The sequence below is a fragment of the Elephantulus edwardii genome, unplaced genomic scaffold, assembly GCF_000299155.1.
Source record: "Elephantulus edwardii isolate Elephantulus edwardi_28Jun2011 unplaced genomic scaffold, EleEdw1.0 scaffold00020, whole genome shotgun sequence".
NCBI lineage: Eukaryota > Metazoa > Chordata > Mammalia > Macroscelidea > Macroscelididae > Elephantulus > Elephantulus edwardii.
The window spans coordinates 10,274,356-10,295,104 of record NW_006399770.1 but is presented as its reverse complement, the minus strand read 5'-3'; the positions used below and the strand labels follow the sequence as shown (position 1 = coordinate 10,295,104).

Below are 20,749 nucleotides of genomic sequence, written 5' to 3'. Positions count from 1 at the left end.
GTACATTGACAGACACATAGATCAATTAAATAGAATTGAGAATTCACAAATCAGTCCATCTATATATGGTCAACTGATTTTTGACAAGGAGATTAAATCAGTTAAGTAGGGAAATGACAGCCTTTTTAACAAAAGGTGCAGGCAAAATTGGAAAACTATGTGCAGAAAATTCAAGCAAGATCCACACCTCACTCCATACACAAAAACCAATTCAAAGTGGATTATGGATTTAGGACTAAAACAAAGGACTATAAATTTCATTAAAGAAAAGCTTGAAAGAACTCTTGAAGTCTTAATCCACAACATAAACAGTCTTCCAAGCATCCTGAAAAATCTACAACCAGGAGAGGATAAAATAGATGAATGGGACCTTCTAAGAATTAAATTCCTATGCACATCCAAAAACTTCTCCAACAGGGTAAAAAGGGAAGTCACAGATTGGTAAAAAATATTTGGTGATGACGTGTCAGACAGGGGACTTATATCTACAATTTATAACATACTCAAGCACCATAACAAGATAAAAAGCAAATAACCCAGTTGAAAAATGGGCACAGGATATGAACAGATACTTCACCAAAGAAGATATTCAAATGGCCAACAAGCACATGAAGAAATGTTCAAAAACAACTATGAGATATCATCTCACCCCAGTAAGAAGAGCAAAATTTGACAGAACAGCAAACAAGAAAGTCCTGCAAGGTTTTGGAGAAGCTGGAACTCTTATTCACTGTTGGTGGAAGTGTAATATGGTGCAACCTCTGTGGAAAATGGTGTGCTGATTTCTCAAAAAGTTACAAATAGAGACACCATTTTGACCCAGCAACCAATTCCACTACTGGGAATTCACCCTAACGAGATCATAACTGCCACCCATGTTTGTTGTAGATTTGTTCACAATAGCAAAGAGCTGGAAACAACCTAAGTGCCCATCAACAAACAAATAGATAGAAAAGCTGTGGTATATTCACACAATGGAATACTATGCTGCATTGAAAAGCAAGGAACTCATGCAAAATTATGCAAAATGAGTGACCCTGGAAGACATTATGCTGAATTAAATATCTCAGTCACAAAAGGACAAATACTGCATAGGGCCACTGTTGTAAAACAGGACTGACATTGAGGTTGGAGGGAGACTGAGAAAGATGGGTTCAATAATGTATACTACATTGAAACAGATGGAGAAAACTGTTTAAAAGGGATACGTGATTAGGTATTATAGTTATGACAGGTGTCCAGAAGGAAGGCTGCATAGTGGAGTAGACCTGGGGGGTGGGATTGTAGAACAATGAAAGAATTTTTCCTTTACTTTTCAAAGAGAAAAGTGTACTGGGGAGTAGGGGTAGGCAGAGAGAAAAGTGCAACATGAATGAATAGAAATCCAAAGTCTCTTTACATTTTCATTACAATTAATATAAAAGGTAAAAAATAAATTAAAATTAATAAAAACAAATAAAAGGTGACATAAAAGAAATTAAAAAAGAAATGTGTCAGGGTTGTAGTCAATCTGTACGCTGAGGGAAAATTATTCAAGAAGCTGTACTCTATGAATAGGAATGTGACATCAGGATCAGAGAGAGACTCATAAATAATCTGCATTACACAAGTGACACACCTTGTTTGCGGGAATTGAGGAGGACTTGAAGTCCTTGTTGCATAAGACAAATAATACAGCCTTCAGTATGGATTGCATCTCAATGTCAAGAAAACAAAGATTCTTGCCATTGAACCTATAGGTATCATTGTGGTAGATGGAGAAAACATTGAAACTATCAAGAACGTCACCTTACTTGGATCCACAATTAACACCCTTGATCCCAGCAGTTAGGAAATCAAGAGATATATTGCACTGTGAAAGTCTGCAATTAAGGACATCTCCAAATTATTGAGGAGTAATGATGTCAATTTGAGGACTAAAGTGTATCTGATTGAAGCCATGGTCTTTCTGATTACTTGCTATGAATCTGAGAGCTAGATGATGAATAAAGATGACAAAAGGAGAACTGATACCTTTGAGCTGTGGTGGTGGAGAGAGAGCTTAACGTCCCATGAACTGCCAAAAGAAACAAGTCTATATGTCTTGGAGAGGGTGCAGACCTCTCTGGAGGCAAAAATGATGATGCTTCATCTCACATACTTGGGGGATGTTGGTAGCAGGGGTTATTTCTAGGAGAGGGACATGATACTTAGAAAGGTAGAGGGTCGGCAAAGGAGAGGAAGACTCTCAACCAGGTGGACTGACACAATTAAAAACATTTTAATATTAAAAAGAAGTCCAGTCTCTATTGTCAGATGTCCATGTTGAATCCTTGAGTATTAGTTGTGTCACCTGGGCAAATCATTTTGTGCTGTAATGGCATCTCACTTGACTATTTCAAAGCTTATTATGAGGATCAAATTAGAGGTATGTCCGTTAATACTATAAAGTTGTGGATAGAAATCATAAACATTGAATTGGACTTTGTAGGATAACTTGCTATGCATTGGAAAGCTGAACAATGACTAGGGATGATAGAAGGAGAATTGATGCCTTTGAGCTATGATTCTGGAGAAGAGTATTGAATATACCATGGACTGCTAGGAGAACAAACAAGTTTGACCTGGAGAGGGTGAGACCAGGCTGTTCCTTTGAGGGAAGGATTCTGAAGCTTCGTCTGACATATTTTGGACGTGTTGCAAGGCAGGACCAATCCTTGGAGAGGGACATCATACCTCGGAGGGTGGAGGGACAGCACCAGAGAGGAAGATCTTTGATGAGATGGATTAATTCAGTAACTAGGGTAATCAGTGAAGGTGTGTCAGAGACAATAAGATTGGCACAGGTTAGAGCAAGTTTTAGGGCTGTTGTACATAGAGTTGCTATGAGTCGCAGGCAACACGACAACATACTCTTTTCTAATGTTTGTCTTTTGTAGGCTCATATCATTTCCTTTTCTTTTTAACCCTTTTACCTTCTGTACAATGTGACCTTCTCAGTCAATAATTCAACCAACCAACATTCAATCAGCACTCAGTGAATACCAAGGATACAGATTCTCCAAATTCAGACCCAATGAGCCTGAGCACTCAGAGTCTAGTAGAGAAACCACACAAACAAACAAATCTCAAGACAATGAAAATCAGAAATCATGGAAAAAATGGAGAAGCTCACAATGGAGCACAGATAAGCCCTCTTTTCTGAGGGGCAGAGAAAAAATGCACTGAAAAAAATTTTCAAAGGATCTTCTTTCACTTGGTGCACATATTCAAGGATGAGAAGAGCTTTGCCCAGCAGACAAAGGTCACTTGAGATCATTTATAAAAATCACCATGTTTACCAAGATTGCAACCAGTAATGATAAAAGTAATACTAATGTCTTGTGTTTATCAAACAGTTGCTATTTGTTGGATGGAAGAAGAGATAATTTTCCAAACTATACTTCATGCATCAAATATTCATTTCATGATTTTTAATTTACAAATTCTTTTTGAAAATTAATATCTCTAATTGGTGCCTCAATACCAATATTACTGCCAATCAACATTTACTCCAGGGCCATGAATTTAGTAGTTTTAAAAAACACAGTCTCTCATTTAATCCATAGGGAGAAAAACTAATGATTAATTATTAACAGATGATGTAACAATTTATTAATAATATATTTTCAAATGACTTGTCTTTCTATTTATGAAGTGTTTAGTCTTAAAAACGGCAAATGAAATGCTAGCTATTAGAACTGTTAGCAGTTTAACTTGCTCTTTCTCCGACATCAGTGAAAGGGTATTATTTATCACACTAAGTATATATTATAATCTTCTGTTGATAGTAAAAGATCAAAGATTACCTTGCATCAAACAGAATTATGATGCCATAACATTTTATCTTGTTACAGCTGATATCAATCACGAGGTGACAGTGAGCTGCAGAGCAGATTTTTCAGTCAATATCCCTGACGTGCTCAAACACCTGAAATACAGTAACCAGCTTCTTTGTGCTTCAGCTGTGAAAGAGAAAAACACAGCATACACAAATAAGGAGTTGATTACTAATATCACGGATATTGCTAAATATTACCTGGTTTCTGAGCTCCTTACTAAGAGTCTAACTTTAACTCGCATCTGAGAAGAAACAATTTGGAGTAATGAAAGAGGAAGTGAGACATTGTTTTAAGTGGAGAAACAAGAGTGGTTCCATCTTCACTAACAAGACTTGTCCTGGTGTAACTCTCTGGAGAAACATATATTACCCCTCTTTCATCAGAGCGCTGCACAAGGCCCTGGCTGAAGTCACAAATCTCCCAAGCAAACCGTCTTTCTCAGGAAGGGTCACAGCTTCTTTCCTGCATTTATCTTGACTTATAGCATGCACTTGCTCACTGAATCACCTGAACCAACTTTTCCCCCTTCTCATGGTTTTGTAATTGCAGAAGATGATCCCTCCTTTCTTATTATAATAATGGGATTGCCTTTTAGAGAAAGGTAAACTTGGTCCTTGTGTGTTTTTTTTCAATGTCCAATGTGCACGTGACTTCATTAAATGCATTAGCTATAAAGCTGAGCATTTCAAACATAAAATCACTTGCTCATGTTATATGCAAAATTTACAGTATGCTGATTCATGTCAAAAACTGAGCACTGTACTCATTCCTTTGTCATACTCCCCTTTTAACATTTCTCCAAATGAGTGACAGAACAAAAAGCTTTATTACAAAGCTTTACAGAGCTTTATTATGAACTCCAACTTTAATCTTTTATGTTTCCATGAGCTGACTGGATATTAAAGTATTAGAATATTTGAGGTTTGGAAATTCTTACATTATTTACATTAAAAAAACAAGAGTTGCCTCCCCTGTAAATTTTAAAGGCGTTTGCTTTTTTATTCCTGTGGTGAAACAGTCACATAGTAGATCACAGAGAACACAGCAAAACCTTCAAAAACTTCCAAAATTATTGGATTGGGACATTCATTTTTATGCAAACTATATGCATATTCATATAAAACAGTTTGAAAAAATGTATCAGATATAATTAGCATGTTTATGAATCTATTTGCTCTGCTATTAAGTAACAAATTTGTAGTAACCATGGCAACTGCAACATCACAAGCACAAGTTCTATTTTTATAATAATATGAGTATCTTTCTTAAAGCAACACTCTCAAACCCTACATTTTAAAATATTAAAATGGGATACCTAAAAATACATCATTTCATTTTTTCATTAAATAAGGATGCATTTTATATTCTGAATTTATTTTAAATAAAACCTGCTTTGGATTTTCTGGCACGCATGGGTGTATGTGTGTGTGTTTGTATATATGTATTCTTTCTCAAAAAAGAATAACAGTAAAGGATAAATGTAATATTATACACATATTTATGTGGTTATAACATTAATAGTTTTATTATATTTGAAGGAATACAAACATATCACTTTTCCAACTATTTAAATGAAACTGAAAGTCATGTGTGTTTTCATTTAATTTATATTTACATTTCTTCTCTAATTTGAATTATTGTATTTTTATTAAAATACAAACAGTAATTCTTTTCTCTATTATTCTTTTGGGAAAGTCATGTTTTGGTTAAAGTTTGTAGGTGGAATGAAAGTTTTGTTCTTGATTGCTAACCTAAAATTCAATAGTTTGAAGCTACCCAATGATATCACAGAAGACAGGCTTGCCAATCTGTGATGTATAAAGTTTAGTGTCCAGAATTACTTTCTCAACCATTCAATTTTACTTTGACATGTGGATGGAGGAAATACACAACTAGGGCATGTTAGGAGATTGGCTGGTATCATCTATGCCCAAAATGATTAGCTAGTTTCACCAATCCACAAAGGGACTGACTGGCTCGCCTTGCCATTATATGGAGCAGAAAGGGCAACAAAAAGAAAGATCTTCCCTTTCAGCAAAAAAGAAGAGAATGTAGCACATCTTTTGGGCCCAGAAATTCTACAGCAGTAGAAGCCATAGCCAAAGCAGAAAACCAGAGAATTAACAAGAGACTCGGCTGATCTTGGGAATGCTACCCCCTCCACAGGCAGAACCCAAGGTAAGCTAGGAACCTTCAGGGAAAGAACTAATATTGACAGGACAGAGAACTTTGAAATACTGGCCTAACGCAGTAAGGCTCAAGGCTGAGGCACCCAGGATCACATTTCAAAAGCAGTCCTAACTACACTCTGCTACTAACCTGAGTTATAACATTTTGACTACCATAGTATAGTTCTGTGTGGTCTTAGAGCTATCACATCAAATTTTGGACGCAGTAAAGCAGTAAGATTGGTGTTCGAATGAGTAGAAAAAGGTATTGGAGTGTGGGCAACACGTCTGACTTTATGGCAATTCCTCATGAGAACTGATGTTGCCAGGGTCAGTTCCCCTTTGTGAAGTTGATAAAGGTCAGATATGGCTGTCCCCATGTGGTCCTGGCTATTCTTAAACAATCTATTTTCATTAAAATTACAAGCATGCAACAATAATACAAAGGAAGTATGTACTCCTTAGAAAAGTAACCATTTGAGTTCAAAGGGCAGCTTTTACACAAAGAGAGAAGAATGATTTGGAAGCAGCAGCAACTGGAACTGAAAACATAAGAGAGGAATGGGATAAGTGATCGCTACATTGTAAGGTTTGCAATCAGTGCCATACACATACACACACACACACACACACACGACAACATACAAACACACAGAGTGTATGATTGTTGAATGGAATATTGATCTGTTGTAATCCTTCACTGGATTTACAATTAAAAGGGTTTTTTAAAAAAAAAATTACAGCTAAAGGGAGCTCTGGTGGCCTAGCGGCAAGACACTACACTGCAATCCCAGAGATATGTGGTTCAAATCCACCAGATGCTCTGCTGCAGAAGGAGGGGGCAATCTCCTCCTGTACCAGTCAGATTTGATTTGACGGTACACGTAAAAATAATACAATAAAAAATTAAAAAAATTACAGCTAAGAAACCTTATGGAACACCACATATGATATGGCCATGAATCAGTATGGCACCTAACAGCATGTTCTGATTCATGCATTGTTAAAAGAAATTAATGAAACCATTATTTATTGCAATCTAGGTTCCCTAGTCCTGAATATATTATTCTGAGCACTATAGTTAACTTTTACAAACTTAAGTTTCCTTTCCTGTAAAATAGACATCATAATAATAATACCTGCACTATAGGATTGTTAAGAAGCAAATATTTAAAATTGTCAATTTAGAACATATACTAAAAAATATAATTCTAAATTCCAGTGTGTTTTGTTACTAAATCAGATGTTCTAAATGAAATGTTTTAAGTAATACAAATATTTCTGTACTTTCTCAAAGATGCCTTTGCGTTATGGTGCTGGAGAAGAGCATTGAATATAACATAAACTGCTAAGAAAATAAAACAGATCTGTCCTGGGGAGGGTGAAACTGAGGTGCTCCTTGGAGGCAAGGATTTTGAAGCTCCATCTCATATAGTTTGGGCATATTGCCAGGAGGGACCAGTACTTGGAGAAAGCCATCATGCTTGGAAGAGTGGAGAAACAGTGCAAGAAAGGAAGACCCTGGATTAGATAGATTGACCCAGTAACTGGGGTAATGCAGGTAATTGGTATGTTGGAGATAATGAAATTGGCGCCAGATAGGGCAGGGTTCAGAGCTATTATACAGAGGGTCACTATGAGTACCAGGTGACTCGACAGTACATAACAACAACAACAACAAAGTCTTCCTGAGGGCACTTATAATAGAAATAATGAATACAAATTTTATCATCTTAAGGAGAAAAAAGTCCTAAAGACTATTTAAACATCAATACTACTTCATTATTTCAAAATAGTTATCTGTAACATACAGATGGCAAGAACTAATAACAAAAATCTGTTAAATTGCTTAATCAAGCACATTGAATTGTTAAATCTAATAATTATTACTAGATAGTGATGTGCTAAAATGATCATAACTTACATTTATTTATTTTAGTAGATTCCATATCTACCTTTATCTCTTTGTGTCCTTATTCATAAATTATTTTAACAAGTTTATTCTTTAAAGCATAAGAACCCTAAGGCTGAGTTGCATAATCTAGAGTAGGTAGACATTTTAAATGATTTTATATCATTTAGATCTTTGGAAGGACATTAACAATAATAATACGTGTAATTAGGTTTAGTCTGTCTCCGCCAATGCAAAAGACACACATTTTCTGAAGTTCGTGTCAATTATTTGTCGAGCTGACCTACTTTATCTTATGTTCTGGTTATGTTTCAGAGGTGTAGAAATAGGAGTCATTAGTTACGCAATAATGTGGACAACAAAATGCTGAACTGACCTTATAATTTTCCTAATGATAGACAATACAAGCTATGAAAACATGGAAGGAGCACTGCTTATATTAGATGAAGAATTAGAAAATGAAATTTATTTATAGGATTCATTCGTAGTTGTTGGTGACAGCCTGGTTCAAATTGTAGGGGTAGGGAAATGAGAGTTGAAACATAAGTCAACCGGTTTTATTTCATGAGACTACATGCTGGAAATTTAGTGTGGAAAAATCTACTCCAGCTCCATATATCAAGAGTACAGAGATTATCTGTCTTTTGACAGAAATAGACTTATTTTGTTTCAATCAAATTGTTCATAGGCTATAAAGCAAACATCATATTATGTTTATTAAAAAGATTTTGCTTATTTGATTAAACTTAATAGTCATCTATGCTAATAAAAATATTTCTGAAGTATTGTCTCCACTTAATGTTTATTCATTCAATATTCTTAGAGAAAATATATAAATATAGTCTTTTTAAAAAGAGTAGTGTGTAATGTATACCATTAAAAGGTGCATCAGCCAAAGAATTACAAAAAGCAGTGGGTTTCACAACAGGTAGAAAAATAAACTTTAATCTCATCTCAGGCTGTGGCACAAACTTCCCTCTTAAAATTTTATTCTTCTTTCACACTAACTAAAGCATAGCTAACCCACCTGCATTTTATTTCTTACCAAATATTCTCTCTTGCTATTAAATATGGCCTTAGTACTTTTCTTCTCCAACAGAATGTAAAAAGAAATTCTTTTGATGGATAAATGATGCTGCTTCTAAACTTGACCCATAAAGCTCCCCAGAATCCCATCCATATTTTCCCCTTTTCCAGTGAATTAGAGAGAAAATGACATCACACATTTATGATGGCTTAGTTGCTGTTGGTCTGCGACCCTGAATGATATCCATTCATTTAATAAGCACACATAGATTGAAGTCCCTATGTGGTGCAAATGGTTAAATGCTTGACTGATAAACAAGACAAGTCATTCAATGAACGCCAGAAGACAAGATTGGTGGTCAGCTTCTGACTGGGAACAGCTTAGAAAACTCTCTGGAGCACTTTTACTTTGTATACAAAGATAATCACGAATCATTACCAATTCTAAAATAAACCTCAAACTCATTGTCATTGGGTGTGAATAATCTTACAGCTTACTCTCCACTGGGCTTCTAAGGCTGTATATCACATGAGAGGAGAGTGTTTATTTTCTCCCAATGAGCCACTGATTTGCCACAGACAGCCTTTGGGTTAGCAATGCAACTCCTTACAGGATGGAGCCCTCTCTTATAAGCAGCTATAATTTGCAATATATGTTTCCAACAATTATAAAACTTGCTTTATTAAATTGAAGTTACTAAAATATTATTTCAATAAATTTAATAATGACAAAACTCTGTGATTTCATAATTATTGATAATATGAATAATTATATAATTTAAATTGACAAATGCAAGATACAAGATATAATCCTAATTTCTTGGATGTTACCAGAACTGAGTTTGCTCTTTCAAAACTTACTCCCATTTCCTCCAATTGCAAAAAGTGAAAAGCTAGAAGTGACTCCTGAGTATCCTCTAAAAACGAAGATATCAGCTGTGGCTTCGTTCTCCTTTAATTTAGAAGGAAATTCCACAAAGAGAGAAAGGGGGAAACAAGGAGCAGAGTATCATCCAACCCGGTGGAATGCAAGAGGGCAGTAGTATTGAGGTGCAAGAGTCATTAATCATGAATAAAGCTCCTTAACTTTGCAGTTTCCTGTTAGCATTTCTGACAGTTTGGTCTACATAGGTGTTTTCTCAAATTTCTAACAATTCTACCATCTTCCTATATTCTCCTGTATTTTGTGCTTAAGCTAGTTTTAAAATTTTTAATTGAGGATTCCTTAAAACTATTTAAGGAAAAAAAACCCCCACAATTTCTGAATCTAACTGATAAGTTCTTAACAGCTATTACTTTGATTATACACAAAATGCTTACCTTATTCTACCGATATATTTGAATATCAAGTTTAATGTTCTAGTAGTTTCTGAAACTGTTCTTTGAACATTGTTTGTTTCAGTATCTCTAAACACTGTGACACTGATGTGTCAAATGTGATAATGGTTACCCATGGTGGACAGTATTTGGTTGAACTCCCTGATTAAAACAAGCTTGGCAGCAGGAGTGGCATCCACTTCCAAAAGATCATGCCTCTGGAAACTCCATGAACTTGGAGAAATGATGAAAGTTATACAAATGTTCAGGTCTTTCATTCATATGGTCACTATGAGTCATCTACAACTTGTTGGCACTTAACAACAACAAAAGCAACATAGAGAGAGCTCTTTTGGCCTACTAGATATAAAATTAGACTATGAAGCCAAAGGTGGATGATTTTAATCTGTGGCCCACAGGCCTGGTTTTAATTGTCTTTGGTCAAACATTCTTCTAAGTGGTATAGCACTGGCATGTCCATTTGCTATACAGAGGTAACTCATGGTTGCTGTGATGTTAAACACTGTGACACTGCTGTGTTAAACGTGATAATGGTTACCAATGGTGGACAGTGTTTAGTGGAGCTCCCCAACTAAAACAAGCTTGGAAGCAGGAGTGGCATCCACTTGTGAAATATCTTGCCTCCAGAAACTCTATGAATGTGGAGAAAAGATGAAAGCTATAGAAGTGGTCAGGTCTTTCATTCATAGGGTTTCTATGAGTTGCCTACAACTCGATAGCTCTTAACAAAACCAACAATTTTGATAACGTGAAGTCTTGATATATCTAACTTTTTCTAAAAGTACTGTAACAGATATATCCAAATTGACAAAGAGGAAGTAAAATTATCTCTCTATGCAGATGATATGATAGCATACCTAGAAAACCCTAAAGATTCAGAAAAAAAAAAATTGGACATAGTTAACCAATTCAGCAAAATAGCAGGATACAAGATCAACATCAGTTGGATTTCTCTACAGTGACAAAGAGAATACAGAGCTGGAGCTAAGAAAAACAATACCCTTCACAATAGCTAATCACAAGATTAAATACTTAGGGGTAAACCTAACCAAAAGCACAAAGGATCTATTAAAAAAAATTACAAAACATTTCTACAAGAAACAAAAAGAGATCTGTAGAAGTGGAAGAATATCCCTTGCTCATGGATTGGAAGACATTCAACATAATCCCAATACAAATACCAATCCCATTCTTCAACGAGATGGAAAAGGTAATCTCCAGTTTCATTTGGAATGGAATGAAGCCCTGAATAAGCAAAACACTCCTTAAAAATAGGAAAAAGGTAGGAGGCATCTCACTCCCTGATTTTAAATCCTACTACATTGCTGTGATGGTTAAGACAACATGGTACTACTGGTACAATGACAGACACATAGATCAATGGAATAGAATTGAGAACCCAGAAACCAGCCCATCTATCTATGGTCAACTGATTTTTGACAAGGAGGTGAAATCAATTAAGTGGGGAAACAACAGCCTTTTAAACAAATGATGTTGGCTAAACTGGAAAAATATCGGCAGAAGACTCAAGCAAGATCCACACCTCACTCCATATACAAAAACCAACCCAAGCTGGCTCATGGACCTATGACTAAAACCAAGGACTATAAACTTTATTAAAGAAAAGCTTGGATGAACTGTAGAAGTCCTAATCCACAACATAAACAGTCTTCCAAGTATCCTGAAAAATCTACAACCAGAAGATAAAATAGAAAATTTGGCTTAAACAATGATAATTACCAGAATTTTCCACACAAAAACCTAGAACAAGGTATTTTGCCTTTATATTAGTTTTATTATTTGGGAAAATAAAATTTTAAATGATATGTGGGTTTGGTTTTAGGGATAACAAACATATCTTTTCTTGGTTTAGAACTTTAAATAAAACTTTTTTCGTTCTCTGAAAAAAAAAAAATAGATTAATGGGCCCTTCTAAGAATCAAGTCCCTATGCATATTCAAAAATTTCTCCAACAGGGTAAAAAGGGAAGCCACAGACTGGGAAAAAGTATTTGGTAATGGCATGTCAGATAAGGGACTTATATCTAGAATTTATAAAACATTTGAGCACTACAACAAGATAAAGGTAAATAATCCAACTGAAAAATGAGCACAGGATATGAACAGACATTTCACCAAAGAAGACATTCAGATGACCAAGAAGTACATGAAGAAATGTTCAAAATCCCTAGCTCTAAGAGAGATTCATATCAAAATAACAATGAGATATCATTTCACCCCAGTAAGAATAGCAAAATTTAACAGAACAGCAAGCAACAAATGCTGGAGAGGTTGTGGAGAAACTAGAACCGCTATTCACTGTTGGTGAGAGTGTAAAATGGTGCAACCACTGTCGAAAGTGGTGTGGTGCTTTCTGAAAAAGTTGCAAAAAGAGATACCATTTGACCCAGCAATTCCACTACCGGGAATATACCCTGAGACCATAACTGACATCCAGGCAGATATATGCACACCATGTTTATCGTGGCTTTGTTCAAAATAATAAGCAGTTGGAAACAACCTAAGTGCCCATCAACAAACGAATGGATAGAGAAGCTGTGGTATATTCACACAATGGAATGCTACACTGCATTGAAAAAGAAGGAACTCATGCAATGTTATTCAAAACGGGTGACCCTGAAGGACATTATCCTGAGTAAAATATCTAAGTTCCAAAAAGACAATACTGCAGAGTGCCAGTATTGTAGAATTGGACTGACATCAGGGTTCGGGTAAGACTGAGAAAACTGGATAGACTATGTATACCGCATTGAAACAGATGAGGGAGAGAACAGTTTAAAATTGATATATGATAGGGTATTATGATTATCACAAGAATTCAGAATTAAGGTTGCATAGTGGAATGTATTCGGGGCGAGGGGCGGGGAGACTATACCAATGAAGGAGTTTATCTTTTGCTTTTGAAAGAGAAGAGTGAACTGGGATGGGTGGGGTGGGGGAGTAGAGAAAAAAGTGCAACAATAAATGAATGGAAATCCAAAATCTCTGTAAATGTTCATTAAAATTAATAAAATAAAAAAGTACTGTAACAGATAATTTATGTTTATGATTATACTAAAAAAGAAATTTTTTGGGTGTTTAAAAATACATTAATATTACTGTGGCACTCTGAAGATTGGATTGATACTGAAACCAGTGAGGTCAAATCAATTCAACACTTTGAAGTCTTTTACTAAAACAACATAATCCAGACATGTTTACACCCATATTTAGATAGTATATGTATACAGAGCTTTGGTAAGAAAATTTCTTATTATTAAATATACATTTGTTATGCCTAGGCCATCAACAGAAACAATCTTAAGTGTACGTATACTGACATATCTTAACATAATTGCATACAGTCTTAATTAACATTTATACCATCTAATAAAATATTCCTTTAGCATTTCAAAATGTAAATGCATAAGTACATCATCTTGTTGAAAACTGGTAAGTCCTTTAAAAAATAACATCAACACCATAATGGGTTATATCTTTTCTGCATTACATCTTCATCCATGCTTTCTACCACAGACAGGCTTAAAAAGAATTGATGTTAGTGTTAAAGTGTTTTAACTCATACCTATATACAGGCTATTGTACAAGCAGAGTTGCAAATAATTTGCATACATAAATTTTAAAATATTTAGTCAAATGTAAATGTATTGAATATATATTGACTGTCTAATTTGATCTAGTATTTTGCCCAATACTGGTTATACAGTCACTTGTTATACAGTTATACAGTAGTTGTTATGTGCCATTGAGTCACCTGCGACTCATAACAACCCTATGTACAAGAGCCCTAAACCCTGCTCTATCTTGTGCCAACCTCACTATCTCTGACACACCCATGCCAATTACCTCAGTCACTGAATCAATCCACCTCATAGAGGGTCTTTCTCTCTTGTGCTGTCCCTCCACTCTCCCAAGCATGATGTCCCTCTCCAAGGTCTGGTCCTTCCTTGCAACATTGTCCATAGTATGTCAGATGAAGCTTCAGAATCCTTGCCTTCAAGGAGCAGCCTGGTTTAACCCTCTCTAGGTTGAAACTGTTGTTTTCCTTAGCAGTCCATGGTATTTCCAATACTCTTCTCCAACACCACAGCTCATAAGCATCAATTCTCCTTCTATCCTCCCTAGTCATTGTCCAACTCTCTGATGCATAACAAGTGATTGCAAAGACCATGGCCTGTATCACATGCACCTTTGTCTGCAGAGAGACACCATTACTCTTCAGTACTTTGGAGAGGTCCCTAACAGCAGATTTTCCCATCGCAATACGTCTTTTAATTTCCTGGCTGTTGTTGCAAAGAGTGTTGACTGTGGAGCCATTGTTCTATAATTTCCACACTCTGTTGGATCTCCTTTCTTTGGAATGGGAACAAATATAGATCTCCTCCAGTCAGTTGGCCAAGTGGTTGACCTCCAGATTTCTTGACACTACTTTGTGAGCACATCTAGGGCACCATCTGTTGAAATATAGCAATTGTTATGCCATCAATTCCTGGGGTCTTATTTTTTGACAATTCCTTCATCTCCATAAGCTCTTGCTCAAATGTTGTTTCATGAAATTCTACTGTGTCTGCAAAATCCTTTCAGTACAATGACTCTGTATACTCTTTCCATTTTCTTTTAATACTTTCTGGATCATTTAATGTTCTGCCCAAAGAATACTTAAGTATAGCATCTCGAGGTTTGAATTTGTTCTTCAGTTCCTTGAGCTTAAGAAATGCTGAGCAGTTTGGTCCTTTTGATTTTTTCACTCCAGCTCTTTGCACATTTCATTGTAATATTTTACTTTGTCTTCCAAAAAATATATATTAAAAAGGGAAAGTGATGTATAATTAAAAGCACAGGACATGCAAGCAAGGTGCTGCAGCAAAGAGTAATGAGTCTGAATGTGCTTAGAATGTGCAGTCAGAAGAGGCTCTCACAGGATACACTCCACCAGCCTAGACATAAGTACAGGAATCAATGACTAAAATACAATTGTTGAGGAATTTTATCTTTGGCGATTCTACAGTAAAAATGAACTGATTTGGGGTATTTGATAAAAAGAGATGCTACAAGATTAAATAGTAATAATGTCTATTCTTTGCATATGCTATCAGGAGAGATAAGTCCCAGAAAAGGACATCATGCTTGGAAAAGTGAAAAGCTATTTAAAAGAGGGGAAGCTTTACTAGGAGATGGATTTACACAGTGATTTCAACAACAGGTTCAAGCACAGAAGAGCTTGTGAAGATAGTGCAGGATTGACAGGATTTCCTTTCGATGGAGATAAGGCAGCTGTGGGTCAGAACTGACTGGCTATCGCCTAACAATAACATATGCATAAACATATTTAATGCAGTACAGAATGCCAAAGGCACAGGGTTCAAGGGAGGCTACCAGCTGCTCCATGGAGGAAGGATGGGCAATCGCTTCCTGTGCAATTGACTGCCTCTGAAAACCCACTGGAGCATCAGCTATGAGTTGGTTTCAACTCTGTAGCACACAACATCATAAAATTGTCCTCAACTTCAAAATAATTTATCCTAAACTATATAATCTGAAAAATAAATTGCATAAAGGAATATCCAACCCTAACTCATTTCCAGAAAGTTGATTCTAAATCATAGCAACCCTATAGGACAGGACAGAACTGCCTTATAGTGTTTATAAGGCCATAATTTTATATAAGAAGAATTAACCATCTTTATAGAGGCCTCTTCTTGCTGAGGAATGCCTAGTGGCCCCAAACCATTGGCTTTTATGTTAGCAGAGAGTCTAGTGGCAAGAAATGTGTGGCAATCCTGAGGGCATGTGGTTCAAATCTACCAGGTGCTCTGTGGGAGAAGGATGGGCAATCCCCTCCCATGCAATTAACTGCCTCAGATAACCTGTTGAAGGGTCAGCTAGGGGTTGATTCTGACTTGACAGTACACAACAACAAGTACTGAACCACAGCACCACTGTTGTTGTTATGTGTCATGGAGTCGCTTGCGACTCATAGCGACCTTATGTACAAGAGCTCTAAATGCAGTTCTATTCTGTGCCAACTTGACATCTCAAATGCACTCATTCCCACCACTCCACTCACAGAACCGATCCATCTCATCGAAGGTCTTCCTCTCCTTCGCCGCCCCTCCACTCTGCCAAACATGATGTCCCTCTCCAAAGACCAGTCTCTCCTTGCAACATGTCCAAAGTAAGTCAGACGAAGCTTCAGAATCCTTGACTTCAAGGAGCATTCTGGCTTCACCTTCTCCAGGACAAACCTGTTTGTTCTCCTAGCAGTCCATGATATATTCAATACTCTTCTCCAGCACCACAGCTCAAAGGCATCAATTCTTTTTCTATCATCCCTATTCACTGTCCAACTCTCTGATGCATAGCACATAACTGCGAAGACTTTAGCCCAGATCAGGCACACCTTAGTCTCCAGCCTGACGTCCTATCTCTTCAGTACTCTTGAAAGTCCCTCACAGCTGACTTTCCCAATGAAGTTTGTCTCTTCATTTCCTGGCTGCTGTTACCAAGACTGTTGACTGTGGAGCCAAGCAAACTAAAACTGTTAACTATCTCAATCTCTTCACCATCCATACTGATGCTGCCAATTGGTCCAGTGGTGAGAATCTTTGTTTTATTGATGTTGAGCTTCAATCTCTATAGGAGGCTGCAGTCTTTGACCTTCTGCAGCAAACACTTTAAGTCCTCCTCAGTTCCAGCAAAAGCAAGGTTATGTCATCGATATAATGCAGGTTGTTGATGACTCTTCCACCAATCCTGATGCCACATTCCTCCTCGTACAGCCCAGCATCTCGGATGATCTGTTCTCCATACAGATTGGAAGGGTATGGAGACAGAATACATCCCTGACGGACCCCCTTCTTGATTTTGAACCATGTCGTGTCTCCTTGCTCTTTTCTGATGACTGCCTCTTGGTCCAAGTATTGGTTTCACATTAGCGCAATCAAATGGTCTGGGATTACCATCTTCTCAGAGTCAGCCACAGCTTGTTGTGATCCACACAGGGTTCCTTTAAGTCACACACTCATTAACACAATCATTGAAGTATATAAAAAAAAAAGCACAGAAGAAGAATGAACAATACAATTTTACCAAAGAAATGGTCATAAACACAGATATGAGAACATTGTCGTAGAGGACATTTTCAGGGGACATTATGGCCCTTGATCTCACTTCATGTTTGCGTCTGCAGTAATAACCTTTAGGAGCCTTTTGTCTTCCTTCCAGTATATAAGGATAAAATGCCAGCCCAACATAGTGTTCTCTTCTACTGTTCTAAACTTCTAGGAATCACAATATATGACTAATATAATATAAAACTACTATACTTTACTTTTTCCTCAAATAAATATATTGTTAAATAAGAATTAAAATAAGGATTAAATTTATTTGATAACTTTTAATTAAGAAATATTTAAGTAAACACAAATAAATAGGCATAATTAGGTACTATATTTTTAAGAATTTGGAAGTATCATTAAATACCACATAAACTAACTCAAACAGGCATTATGATCATATTTGCATCACTGCAATACATGTTGTACATGTCAGCCAAGGTGATTTAACCCTCCAATTTTACAATGCATTTAAATTTCTTTCTTTTTTCATATTGATATTCTCAAGGAAAAAGATACTTACACTGATGTTCCCACACCTAAAATACTTCTTGGAATTATTTGGGAGGGGATTATAAATGAAAATGGTTATGTCTTATATTCATTACATGCTGGTTTTACTGTTTAAGTTGCTGATAATTTCAGGCAATATTAATTTATCATTTGGTTGCACATCTCCTGATTTTAAAAACTCAAACATCTCAAACAAAGCCAAATGAGGCCATAAGACCTCTAAATGCTTCTGGGCTTTGGCCCAGTTCATACCAAAAGCCCTTATGTTCACAGGAATCTTGGATATGCAGTTTCAGGAATCACTCTACAAATTACCCTTTATCATAACCAGCTAATGAAACTACTTTTCATATTTATGTACATGTATTTTCTATCTGCCTGACTTTTCAAAGAGATACACGTTGATTTACTTTATCAGAAATTCTGTTCATAAAATAACCCCCACCTAAGTACTTGGCCAAGTGACCAAAGCTAGAATTAAGCTAACCAGAATTAAGGAATCAGCTAAGACAGAATACTACTCTTCCTTGTCCAGTTCAAATGTAAACCCCAAGCTCTAAACCATAAAGATCTTAACTTGTGGAAGGCAGAATAATGACTTCCCAGTTATGCTTCAACTCCAAAACTGTGATATGATCACATAGTCGTGCAAATATTCCTGATGTGTATACAAATATGTGTTTGTGGGTATGCAATAATTAGTAAGTACTAATAGTATATTTAGATACAATTATAACTCACTTAGTTAACCTATTCTAATACTTTTGGAATGGAATCCAGTATGTAGCATCATTTTTGCTATGGTGGAAATGTAAAACCTTTGTCACACCTAACTGAATTGTGATGAAATGCCTATATCTACTTTTTTTTGAGACAAAGTAATTTCTTGTTTAGTATACAAAAGTAAAAATAGCCCTACCACCTAATTATAACCAAAATGAATAAATTAATATGCACAGAATTCTAGACAATCTTCTATATAAATATATGCACTTGCCCAGCAAATTAATGGATGGGAAAACTACGGTACATTCACACAATGGAATATTATGCATAATTGTAAAACAAAGAACTCATAAAGCATGGGGGAGCCTGGGGGTCATTATGCTGAGTGAAATATCTCAGTCAAAAAATGACAAATATTGTGTAACACTACTGTTGCAAAATAGGACAGATAGGGATGGAGTGGGTAAAGAATGGATATTATAAGGAATACTTCAGTAGGAGAGAGGAAGAACTATTCAAAAGGAATATATGATTAGGCATTATCGATATGACAACAATCTGTAACAAGAGGTGCTTTGCGCGGTGGGCTGGGAGATGAGGGAAGGGAGACAAGAAAGAAAATGAGCAACCACAGAAAAAGGGGGAGGGGAGAGAAAAAAATGCAAATAAAAAAGTTAACTAGAGGAGGTGGTAGGGTGGAAAATGTACAACAATGAATGAATGAAAATCCACATTTCTTTAAACATTTTTAATTATAAGAATAAAAACAAAGTTTAAAAAATAAAATAGTTTAGGGAGCAGCTGTGGCAGCCATGAGCTTATTTCAGTGGGCTTCAGTCACAGCATTGGCTGCTCTATCTGGCTGCCACCAGGGAACCCGACTTGGACTCAGAGGGCTCCTCACCCATGGCTTTCCTAAGACTGCTGCTCCTGTTAGACACAGTGGAAACCATGGAGAAAAACTTTTTGTCATCAAACCTTCTGGATTTTTTTAACAAACGTTTTTTTAATTTACTTAAATTCTACCTTTTGTTGACTGGGATTCCAGTTAAAACTGGCATAACTCTGATAAATGTATTCACTGGTGAAGTTAAGTTAGCAGAAATTCCAGAAGACTGTATCCCTGAACATTGGGAATATTACAAGCATCCTATCTCAAGATGGATTACCCATACTTTCTATGAATGTATTGAAAAGAATTATGAAAAAAACAATGGCTCTCCTTGAAATTGAAGGTGAAAAGGCTGGCCTATGGTTGAAGGAGCTAGAAGTACAATGTAATTGGATCCTGGAGGGTAAATTGTTTTGATTTACTTGAAAGTTGGGTGTAATCTGTTTAGATATTTTTTGTTTTGTTAATAATCAAGGGTAAACTGATTGGTCATTGTGGCTTCATTAACAATCAGCTGTGGTCTGAAAGCCTTTTGTTTAAGCCATCAGGACCTGGTGGACAGGCCTTTGTAGGTGTAATACAACTATGCAGTTTTCATTTCTTCATGTTATATCCCTATTAATCAACAGAGAAAGAAAATAAAATCACCCATAACCCATGCTTGCAGCTTGACTAAGATATAAAGCATATTTTTGTTGCTGTTATGTGCCATCAAGTTGCATAGCAACCCTGTGTACAACAACCCTAACCCCTGCTCTATCCTGGGCCAATCTCACTGTCTCTGACACACCTACTCCCACTACCCCAGTCACTGAATAAATCCATCTCATCATGGGTCTTCCTCTCCTGCGCTGTCGCTCGACCCTCCCAAGCATGATGTCCCTCTTCAAGGAATGGTCCCTCCTTGCAACATATCCAAAGTATGTCACATGAAGCAGAATCCTTGCGTCCCAGAAACAGTCTGGTTTAACCCTCTCCAGGACAAACCTCTTCATTCTCTTAGCAGTCCATGGTATTATTCAATACTCGCCTCCAACACCACAGCTCAAAGGCATCAATTCTGCTACTATTATCCCTAGTCACTGTCCAGCTCTCTGATGCATAGCACGTGATTGCAAAGACCATGGCCTGTATCAGATGCACCTTAGTCTCCAGACTGAGACTGTTGCTTTTCAGTAC

General features: G+C 36.4%; 1 pseudogene; it reads left to right on the top strand.

Annotated features, from left to right (window-relative positions):
* Nucleotides 1-19,987, top strand: part of LOC102869520 — a 70,482-nt pseudogene extending 50,495 nt beyond the window's left edge.
* The last annotated feature ends 762 nt before the right edge of the window (nucleotides 19,988-20,749 follow it).